Genomic DNA, 12,417 nt, shown 5'->3' with positions numbered 1-12,417 from the left:
GTGAAAATATCCTAAGTTCCTGGTAGTAAGGTCAACCTGCATTGTGTTTGAAGGTTTGTTTTTATTTTTCCTCACAATGCGCGTTTGCAGTTTTGGTCTTTTGTGTTTGGTTGTTGGTGTTGTTTTTGTGTGTTTCTTTGCCTGTTTGTTTGTATTTTCATGCTTCATGCTGGATAATGGAACATTTATAAATTGCATGGATTCAAGAAGAGGAACGACAATCTACTAATACCTGGGTGTTCATTCTTTACTGATGTAGCCAGGCTGAGACAGAGTAGGGTGGGGTTAGAGGTGATGAACAGGTATTACTCAGTTTGATGTGCTAGGTCTTGATGTCCCTATCCCTTCAAGAGATGGTCTCACACAACCCTTATATGCAAGTGCTCCAGGAAGGAGAATCTTCCTAAATTTTCCTAAATTTTTTTTCCTAAAAAAATTTTTTTTCCTAAAAAATTTTTTCCTAAAATAATTTTAGGAAAATTTAGGAAGATTCTGGGTTTTCCTGAATTTCTTGCTACTACTCTCTGTTCTCTTTTTTGTTTACTGTATGTAGCTTACACTGGATGCTGCTGCTTTTACTGAAATGTTGAAGTTCCCCATCCACTTTCACCTTCTTCTGGATCTGAAGACCATTGGTCTTCTAATAATGATATGGTTAGATCATTACAATCTCTCCCTCTATTTATCAAATTTGCTTTGCGTATTTTATACTTAGGTGCTTCCCACAGACATAACACCTAGGGATTCAAAATTATCCTACATTTCAGTCTGGAAAACGTTCAGTTTCTGACTGTTGAATCCCTTGCCCCTCATACTGTGTCTTCTCTTCTTTCTATTGACAACTCATCTTTTTAAATCCCACTTCTATTTAGACTGAATAGATTTTATATGTTAAGAAAGATCTATTTTTAGTGTTCTTTCAAATGCTCGTATTCATATACCACGTGATACGTTCATCTTACATCAGAAGGTTGATTTTACTAGTTACTTCTTTTTTTCCCTATCAACTTCAAATATATCTATGTGTCTATGTAGAATATAGTCTAATTATGTCTTCTCAGTTACTTTCGGAGAGCTGTAGTAAATTTGGGGTTAATATTTCAGAGGTAAGCAAATGAGACTGATTCTGGATATGACAGTAGTCACTGAGTTCTGGAGTGTTTGGCTCTGTGTCAAACGAGGATTTTTTTGAAGTGTTACACATTTGTTTTTATTTTCCCTTCAATCTTCTATTATCTGAGAGAAACCTGTTACCATTATAGTTCTGAGTCTTCAGTGTTTAGCTCAGTCAGTTTGCTAAATTTAAAGATTCGGAAGCTGTAGCCTTAAATATACTGCATTAGTTATATTGTTATTCATCGTTATCTAAATTCAACTCACATTAATAAAACATCTATGAAAATGATTAGTTTGTATAATAGAATTGATTCTGCGTAGGAGAGCTTTTCATGATACAGCTATTTTGCCATAAGTATATTTTCAATAACCTATTGATATTTAATTTTTATTACTAATTTACTACTAAATATTTATTAAAATCTGAATGAATCATTTTGTTAAAATTTAGTTGACGTAGCAACTACTTTCTTTTATAATGTTTATTCAAAGTCAGATTTTTCTTGTTCTTAAATCAGACATGTGTGCAAAAATTCTAACAAGCTTGCTTATGAAGGGTCTTTGTACCTGGTTTTAGATTGCTAAGGAAAGAAAATGAGACAGAGTAGGGTCATTGGTCTGTCTATATCCAAGTTGTTCAAAGCATCAAGACTAAAGGGGAATAAAAAGTTAAACATATTTTGTGTAGGCCCTTCTAGTAAGGTTAGTAGGGTGTATTAGCAGAAATCTAGGAAGCAGGTACTAGAGCTAAGTAGCGCTCCTTGAAATTGAGCAGAAATAACAGCAGCTATCTGACAAGCAGACCATTCACAATAAACAAGCAGATATATTATGGAAATTCAGTTTTCATAAAAACTGAAGCTGATATTGTGCCTTTTTGTGTCTGACTTCTTTTACTTAGCATACTATTTCTGAGATTCATCCAAACTATATGTATGAGTAGTTGGTTATTTTAAATTTTTATTGTTGAGTAGGAGTCCACTGTGAGTGTACAACAAACATACATACACACAGACACACACACGTTTGTTTACATATTCACCTTTGATAGAAATTTGAGATGTTTTTAGTTTCTGACTATCAAGAATAAAAAACAATTTATGTTCTTGCTTCTCTTGGATGGAGTTACTGGGTTGTACATATAAATTTGTAAGAAACAGACAAATTGTTTTCCAGAGGCTTGTTTCCAGTTATTCCTTATCTTTGACAGCATTTGATATTATCAGTCACTTTAAATTTTTCTATTGTGTGTTTGTAGCAATATCTTACTATGATTTTAATTCTCATTCCCTTGATGACTAATAATGCTGAACATTTTTTCATGTGCTTAATAGCTAGCTTTATATCTTCTGTAAAGTATGTCTTAAGATAATTTAGTCATTTTTAAATTCTAATTTAAATTGGTCATTTTTAATTTATTTCTCTTTCTTTATTATTGTTTTAAGGCTTCTTTTTATATTCTTGAGCATGATTCTTTGTCATATCTATATGAACCAATATTATTTTACTTCTGGTCTGTGGATTTCCTTTTCCTTTATTTATCACTGTCTATCAAAGGTTTTATCTTGATGAAGTCCACTTTATAAATTTCCTTTTTATGGTTTGTGATTTATCTGTCCTATGCATGATATCTTTGCTTACTCCAAGGTCACAAAGATTTTCTTATGGAATACTTTTATTTTCTTGTAGAAGTTTCATAGTTTTACATTTTAAATTTAGGTCTGTGAATGGCTTAAATTTAATTTTTGTACCTGGTGTGGGATGAAAATTAAGGCTTTTTAAAAAAAATATGGATATTCATTTGTTCCAATGCCTCGACATCATTGTAAATCATAAATCGGCCATATTTGTGTAAGTTTATCTTCAGTCTCTCTACTGTAGGCTACTGTTCTATATGTGTATCCTTAAGTGAGTTGTTGTTATTACTCTGTCTTTCCAGTAAGTCTCAAAATCAGGTAATGTCAGTCTTACAGTTTATTCCCCCCACCAAATTGAAATTGTTTTGGCTTTTCTGGGTTCTTTGCATATTGATATGAAATATTAATGCAAGCTTTTCAGTTTCTCCAAAATTACTTCTTACATTTTGTTTGGAATTATATTTAATGTATTAATTAGTTTGGGAAGAATTTCTACCTAACCATTATTCTATGACTTCCAATCCAAACACATGATAGATCTTACCATTTATGTAGGTTTTCTTTAATTTCTCTCAGCAATGTTTATAGGTTTAGGTGCAAAGGGTCTTGCATAGATTTTGCTGAATTTATTGCTATTTCATATTTTGAGATGCTGTTGTAAGTGGTATTATTTTAAATTTTATATTACAATTTTTATTGCTAGTATATAGAAACAATTATTTTTTAATAAATTGTATCATTAAACTCACATATGAGTTCTACAGGTTGTTTAGTGATTCCTTATTTTCTGTGTGCATAATTGTTTCATTTGCGAAAAAAAGATTTTTGTTTTTATTTCCAAAATGCAAGTCTTTTATTTCATTTCCTTGCCTAATTGCACTTTTTAGAGCCTCCAGAAAAATGTTAAAGAGAAGTAGTGTTAGTGGGTATCTTTCTTTTTCCCAATATTACAGGGAAAGCATGTAATCTTTCACTATTAAGGATAACGTTAGCTGTAGTCTTCTTTTTTGTTTTTGTATTTTTTTCACAATGTTCTTTCTCAGATTAAGGACTTTTACTCCTTCCCTAGTGTTACTACTGTTTTGTAAACAATTCATAAATAGGTGTTGAATATTTTGAATATATTGAGATGACCATATTGGTTTTATCCTTGTGAATATTCATGTTTTTAATATCACTATTTATCCCAACAAAGATAAATAAAATTAATCCCATATCAAGCTAGACATAATGAAGAGACAATTTAGTATACCAAAAAACAAAAAAAAATAGTAAGTCCCCTACATACGAACCTACAGGTTGTGAACTTTCAAAGATATGTACACGTGTATGCATGTCCAATCACATAAGTTAGTTTAAATGTCTGGCGTACATTGTCACGTGCATGCATCCTCTATAAGTGGTTGTGCTTTTCTGTACTTTACTGTACAGTACTGTATAGAGTACAGTAGTACAGCATCTTTATTTCAAGCTAGATCTGCAAGAGGACAACTTCATTGAACTCCTTGCTGTGCAGCACGAGCTTACTAATGAAGACCTGATGGAACTGGAGGCCGAGAGAAAGGACAAAGAGAGGCAAGAGGAAGAAGTAAGTGAAGAACTGAAGAAATTCACTTTGCAGGAAATAGCAAGTGGATTTTCTTTATTTGAGGAGGCACTGTTAGTTTTTGAGGCACAGGACCCGAACATAGAATGATACATGAAGGTTGCAGCAGCCATTCAGAATGCAATCCAGTGCTATTGTGTCATCTATGACACGAAAAAAAGAGCTACTACCCAGACATCACTAGATCATTTTATCAGGAGGTTAGATAGAATTGAATCCAGCAAGGAACCAGAACCTGTGTCATCAATGTCAGGCGTGAGTGAAATTGCAGCTTGCCCTCCATCTCCTATTGCTGGCGATCCTTCAGCTCTACCATCTCCCACCTCCTCTCCCTCCTCCAGTTAGTAACTCTTCTTGCCTGTTCACTTGATGCCAGCCCCTGTATGTCAGTTGTACTGTACTACTGTACTTTTCAAGGTACTGTACTGTAAGATTAAAAATACTTTCTTTATTTTTTGTGTTTGTTTTTTATGTATTATTTTGTGAAAAGTATTATAAACCTATTACAGTACAGTACTATATAGATGATTGTGTTAGTTGGGTACATAGGCTAACTTTGTTTGACTTACAAATGTGCTCTCGGAACAGAACTCGTATGTATATAGGGGACTTACTGTAATAGCTTCAAAATGCTCAAAGAAAATAATTACCAATTTATTTTTTCTAGACAAGAAAGTGTTATTTATGGTCAAAAGTAAAATACAAACTAAAAACTAACAATAACGAAATTCTAAAGCATGTCCTCAGGAAAGAGGCAAATGGAAAGAGGTACCTACAATACTTCTGAAATGCATGATAAATGGCAAGAAAGAAGAGTAAACATGGATTCAATATGAACAGTAAAACACTATCATAATTATGTGTAACTATTGAAGTAAAAAAGCAAACAAGATAAACTTAACACAGGATACAAATAAGCATAGTTCACAGAAGCATTTAAGATTGTTATATTTTTCAAGAGGAGGGAAGTGATAGTAATTATGTTTGCACCTGGGTAAATGAATATTCATTTTAAAATTTTAACAACACGTTTGATAGAAATGGAGTATATAGCTTTCAAGCTAGGAGAGGAAAAAGTGGAGTAAAAAAGTCAACTAAAATATGCAGAAGAGAAGAAAAATTGAAGCATAGCAAAAGTTTAGAAAAAGGTAGAAAAATAAAGCAGGTAAAATAGAAAGTATAAAATTAAAGGGCATTAATAAATTTGCATTTAACAGTAATTAAATTATTAAAAACAGGAAAAATTTATAAAATTAGCAATATTTTATTGCACTATAAAAATGAAGACAAACATAAAGACAATAAAAATAGTTATGAAAAATATGCCAGTCAAATATAACAATAAAACAATTCAGTGTTTTAGGTTGAAGATAAGGAACACAAAAAAGCAAAACAAAATAAATTAAAAAAACAAATGAAAACAAGGTTTTCTACTTTATTGGCAAAGAAAAGATTCAACATCACCTGTTTAAGGTATGTACTCATTGCTATAGTTTAACTCTTGCATAGAATTCCAGAGGATATATCCATAAAATCCTACTTATTTCCCCTAAAGATGGATATCTAGGTTTCCTCTATATTTCTGTTCTATCACCATGAAAATGAATGTATTGTAATTCCCTTATGCACCAAGAAAATGTATTCTCTGATGGTAATTGCCGAGGACTGTATTTCTGGGACCTTAATGTGTGCTACTTAATTTCACCAAGTTCTGAATCTTTCTTTTTTAATTTTTTAGACTATAGCCAATTTACAATTTTGCCATGAGCCAGTGAAGTTTCCCAGATCTCTAACATTGGTATTATCTTTTAATTTTTGCCAGCCAGGTCATCTGAAATTATTATCTTATTATATTAATCTGAATTTCCATTACTTTGAATTTATTACTTTTAACTTAACCTGAATTTTCTAGTTTAATTTCTCATTATGAATCATGTTCTTTGCTCCATTTCCTGTTGTTTTCTGTGTCTCAGTTGTTTTGCAGAAGTTCCTCCTAAGTTCCTGATCCTAATCCCTTGTCAGTTGTAGATGTTGTAAATATTAACGTTCAGACTGTCACCCCATCTGTTAACTTTGTTTATGTGCTTCACTGAATAGAAATCCATGAATCTTAAGATTTATACTTCGTATACCTTTGATTTGCAAAACTTAGAATACTTTCTCCACTCCATATTCTCAAAGGGGACTTTTTAAAATCACAGTGAAGGGCTTCCCTGGTGGCGCAGTGGTTGAGAGTCCGCCTGCCGAAGCAGGGGACACGGGTTCGTGTCCCGGTCCGGGAAGATCCCACATGACGCAGAGTGGCTGGGCCCGTGAGCCATGGCCGCTGAGCCTGCGCGTCTGGAGCCTGTGCTCCACAACGGGAGAGGCCACAACAGTGAGAGGCCCACATACCGCAAAAAAAAAAAAAAAAAAAAAATCACAGTGAAGAGAAAGAATATATTTCCCTTCACTTCGTCCCTCAGTCAGCATCCATAACTTTATAAAGGCAGCATTTTCACATCTTTAATTATTCCAGGTATTCTTTTCATACAAACCACTACCTAAATTTGATAATCAAGTGTCACCCCAAGCTCAAAAGGCCTTGACTTATGCTGTGTTTTTAGTGGTTAATTCCAGGGTATATATTAACTTGGAAAAAATGGGCTGCTGCTAATGGGATACCCCATTGAAGTGCTATCTTTTGTCACTAAATGGAGTTTATTTAAGTCATTTGGTGGATTGTCTTTTTAGTTTCTTGATGGTGCTTTGAAGCACCAAAGTTTTAATTGTGATGAAGTTTATCTACTTTTTCTTTGGTTGCTTGACACTTTGGTATCATATCTATGAAACTGTTGCCTAACCCAAGGTCAGGAAGATTTATGTATAGGTTTTCTTCTAAGAATTTCATAGTTTTTAAAAATAGTTTTAGTTCTTGTATTCAGGTCTTTGATGCATTTTGAGTAATTTTGTGTATGATGTAAGGTAGGGGTTGAACTTAATTCTTTACATGTGATATCCACTTGTCTCAGTATCATTTGTTGAACAGAATATTCTTTTTCCATTGAATTTTCTTGCACCCTTTCTCCAAAAATGCCCATAAACTTAAGAATTTAAGACTCTTAATTCTATTTCATTTATCTTTATAGCTATCTTTATGTCAGTACTACACAATTTTCATCACTGTAATTTTGTAGTAAGTTTTGAAATTAAGAAATACAATCCTCCAATTTTGTTCTTCTTTTTTAAAACTATTTTTTGCTTTTCTGGGTCCTTTGTAGTTCTGTATTTTGATAATCAGCTTGTCAATTTCTACAAAAAATGTAAACTGGGGTTCTGGTAGAGATTGCAATGAATCTATAAATTAGTTTGGGAAGTATTGTTATTTCAACAATATTAATTCCAATCTATGATGAACACATGATGTCTTTCCATTTATTTAGGTCTCCTTTAGTATATTTCAAGAATCTTTTGTTGTTTTCAGTGTAAAAATCTTATACTTCATGGGTAGGCTCATTTCTAAATAATTTACCCTTTTTGGTGCTATTGTAAATGGAATTATTTCCTTCATTTCATTTTAGGTTTTTCACTAACAGTGTATAGAAATACAGTTGACTTTTTGTGTCTTGATCTTACATTCTGTAAAATTTCTGAATTCATTTATTATTTGTAATAATTTCTAATGTATTCCTTATGATTTTCTATATACAAGACTATGCTCCTCTGCTGCAAGGATTTAACCATCTTAAGAGTCCTTGAGGGGCTCCCCTGGTGGCGCAGTGGTTGAGAGTCTGCCTGCCGATGCAGGGGACATGGTTTCGTGCCCCGATCCGGGAAGATCCCACATGCCACGGAGCGGCTAGGCCCGTGAGCCATGGCTGCTGAGCTTGCACGTCTGGAGCCTGGGCTCTATAATGGGAGAGGCCACAGCAGTGAGAGGCCCGTGTACCACAAAAAAAAAAGAGTCCTTGAGGAGAACCCAAAGAAATAAACACTTGTTGCACCAGGCAGTGACTCCCACTATCTCTCAAGATATAAGACAACTACAGAAATGCCACCTGCATTCAATAAAGATTCAACCTGTACAATTTGTTGGGAATGCCCAGACATGGTAACTCTCTCTGTAATTCATTACAATTCAGTGTACATACATTCACACTCATGCAGTAACTCTGAAGGGTTCCTGTTATTTGAGTATGGGCAAAAAAACCTTTAACATTCTCTGTGCCCAAGTTTCTTCAATGGTAAAATTAGTATTAAAAATCCTGCTTTATTGAGTTTCTCTGTATATTAAAATACATGTTTATAAACTAGAGAAAGTATCTAGCACACTTCCTAGCTGCTATCTAGTACTTAATAAACATCAAGTACTTTTCCCTACATATCCTTTTCCAGAGAAAAGAGGGATAAATCCTTACAGCAGAGGAGTATTTATGGCACAGGATGTAGTGCTCTTTTCCTTTCCTTTCACATGCAATATGATGTGTATATGCTGGGCAATGATGTTACAGCTTAAAAAACTCCTATAATCAGCTTGAGGAATAGGGTCCACTCACCCATGTACCTCTTTATTCTCCCTCATCTACTTGGCCAGCAATGCCTTTAAATATGGTATATGCCCAGGGTAAAGACGTAGATGTAGATGACAGCATTATAGATTTCAAACAAACATGTCAAGAAAACTCTCCTTCTGGTAAATGACTGAATAAGAAAAATAATTGAACCTAGTTTTCTGGTAAGAGAATAGGGAAACTTCTGCCCATAAGTAAGTTCATCACTGTTTAAGGCTTTATTTAAGTAAAAAAGAAAATCTAGAAAAGAACTACAGAATCTCTTAAACACAATGTTCCTCAAGATCCATAAAGAATTAAGTGATCAGTGTTGGGAAAAGGAACCAATCTATACTCATCTGTCGGGTGTGTGTGTAAATGAATGTTGCCGCACTTGAATTTAAAATTTGGAAAATACCATGAGGTGACTTGTTTAAAGTGAAAAGGTATCTGAATTAAAAAATAAAAAAAATATAAAAGAAGTCTATTTTCATCATCCATGAGGATATCCTTCTGTATTAGATATACATAGTATATCTAAAATATAAATTAGCTGATACAAGGTTATTCTTGTGAGTTTACTTAATGAAAACTGGATGCTGTACAAACTCAGGGCTGCATTACCACACTGACAATCCCCTATTACAAAACTTAGTTTCATAGTCTTTTTTTCTTCTTTATTGGAGTATACTTGCTTTACAATGTTGTGTTGGTTTCTGTTGTACAAAAAAGTGCATCAGCTATAAGTATACAAGTACCCCCATATTCCCTCCCTCTTGAGCATCCCTCACATCCTCCTTATCCCACCACTCTAGGTCATCATAAAGCATCGAGCTGATCTCCCTTTGCTATGCAGCAGCTTCCCACCCGCCATCCATTTTACATTTGGTAGTGTATATATGTCAGTTCTACTCTCTTACTTCGTCCAAGCTTCCCTTCCCCTCTTCGTCCTAAAGTCCATTCTCTATGTCTGCGTCTTATTTCTGCTCTGCCACTAGGTTCATCAGTACTATTGTTTTTTTTTTTTGTTGTTTTTTTGTTTTTGTGGTACACGGGCCTCTCACTGTTGTGGCCTCTCCCGTTGCGGAGCACAGACTCCGGACGTGCAGGCTCAGTGGCCATGGCTCACGGGCCTAGCCGCTCCACGGCATGTGGGATCTTCCCAGACCGGGGCACGAACCTGTGTCCCCTGCATCAGCAGGCGGACTCTCAACCACTGCACCACCACGGAAGGCCAGTACCATTTTTTTAGATTCCACATATCTGTGTCAGCATACACTATTTGTTTTTCTCTTCCTGACTTACTTCACTCTATGACAGACTCTAGGTCCATCCAACTCACTACAAATAACTCAATTTAATTTCTTTTCGTAGCTGAGTAATATTCCATTGTATATATGTGCCACATCTTCTTTATCCATTCATCTGTTGATGGACATTTAGGTTTCTTCCATGTCCTGGCAATTTTAAATAGTGCTGCAATGAACATTGTAGTACATGTGTCTTTTTGAATTATGGTTTTCTCAGTGTATATGCCCAGCAGTGGGATTCCTGGGTCATATGGTAATTCTGTTTTTAGTTTTTTAAGGAACCTCCATACTGTTCTCCACAGTGACTGTATCAATTTACATACCCATCAACAGAGCAGGAGGGTTCCCTTTTCTTAACACCTTTTCCAGCATTTATTGTTTGAAGATTTTTGATGATGACCATTCTGACTGGTGTGGTTTTGATTTGCATTTTTCTAGTGATTAACAACGTTGAGCATCCTTTAATGTGTTTGTTGGCAATCTGTATGTCTTCTTTGGAGAAATGTCTTTTTAGGTCTTCCGCCTATTTTTGGATTGAGTTGGGTTTTTTTTGTTTTGTTTTGTTTTGTTTTTTTGATATTGAGCTGCATGAGCTGCTTATATATTCTGGAGATTAATCCTTTGTCAGTTGCTTCATTTGCAAATATTTTCTCCCATTCTGAATGTTGTATTTTAATCTTGTTTATGGTTTCCTTTGTTGCGCAAAAGCTTTCAAGTTTCATTAGGTCCGATTTGTTTATTTTTGATTTTATTTCTGTTACTCTAAGAGGTGGGTCAAAAAAGATCTTGCTGTGATTTATGTCAACGAGTGTTCTGCCTATGTTTTCCTCTTAAAAGTTTTATAGTGTCCGGCCTTTACATTTAGGTCTTTAAACCATTTTGAGTTTATTTTTGTGTATGGTGTTAGGGAGTGTTCTAATTTCATTCTTTTACACGTAGCTGTCCAGTTTTCCCAGCACCACTTATTGAAGAGACTGTCGTTTCTCCATTGTATATTCTTGCTTCCTTTGTCAAATATAAGGTGACCGTATGTGCGTGGGTTTATCTTGCTTCCTTTGTCAAATATAAGGTGACCATATGTGCGTGGGTTTATTAACACTTTCTATCCTGTTCCATTGATCTATCTTTCTGTTTTTGTGCCAGTACCATACTGTCTTGATTACTGTAGCTTTATAGTATAGTCTGAAGTCAGGGAGCCTGATTCCTCCAGCTCCATTTTTCTTTCTGAAGATTGATTTGGCTGTTTGGGGTCTTTTGTGTTCACATACAAATTTTTAAATTTTTTGTTCTAGCTCTGTGAAAAATGCCATTTGTAATTTGATAGGGATGGCATTGAATCTGTAGATTGCTTTCGGTAGTATAGTCATTTTCACAGTGCTGATTCTTCCAATACAAGAATATGGTATATCTCTCCATCTGTATCATTTCTGATTTCTTCATCAGAGTCTTATAGTTTTCTCCATACAGATCTTTTGCCTCCTTAGGTAGGTTTATTCCTGGGTGTTTTATTCATTTTGTTGCAATGGTAAATGTGAGTGTTTCCTTGATTTCTCTTTCTAATTTTTCATTGTTAGTGTATAGGAATGCAAGAGATTTCTGTGCATTAATTTTGTATCCTGCTACTTTACCCAATTCATTGATAAGCTCTAGGAGTTTCTGGTGGCATCTTTAGGATTTTTAAGTACAGTATCATGTCATCTGTAAACAGTGACAGTTTTACTTCTTCTTTTCCAATTTGGATTCCTTTTGTTTCCTTTTCTTCTCTGATTGTCATGGCTAAAACTTCCCAAACTATGTTGAATAAGAGTGGTGAGAGTGGGCACCTTTGTCTTCTTCCTGATCTTAGAAGAAATGGTTTCAGTTTTTCGTCATTGAGAATGATATTGGGTGTGGGTTTGTCATATATGGCCTTTATTATGTTGAGTTAGGTTCCGTCTATGCCCACATTTTGGAGAGTTTTTATCGTAAATGGGTGTGGAATTTTGTCAAAGGCTTTTCTGCATCTATTGAGATTATCATGGTTTTTACCCTTCAGTTTGCTAATATGGTGTATCACATTGATTTGCATATATTGAAGGATCTGTGCATTCTTGGCATAAATCCCACTTGATCATGGTGTATGATCCTTTTAATGTACTGTTGGATTCTGTTTGCTTGTATTTTGTTCAGGATTTTTGTGTCTATATTAATCAGTGATATGGGCCTGTAGTTTTCTTTTT

Source organism: Tursiops truncatus, chromosome 3, assembly GCF_011762595.2.
Source record: "Tursiops truncatus isolate mTurTru1 chromosome 3, mTurTru1.mat.Y, whole genome shotgun sequence".
Lineage (NCBI taxonomy): Eukaryota > Metazoa > Chordata > Mammalia > Artiodactyla > Delphinidae > Tursiops > Tursiops truncatus.
Note: the sequence above shows the minus strand (reverse complement) of the source record.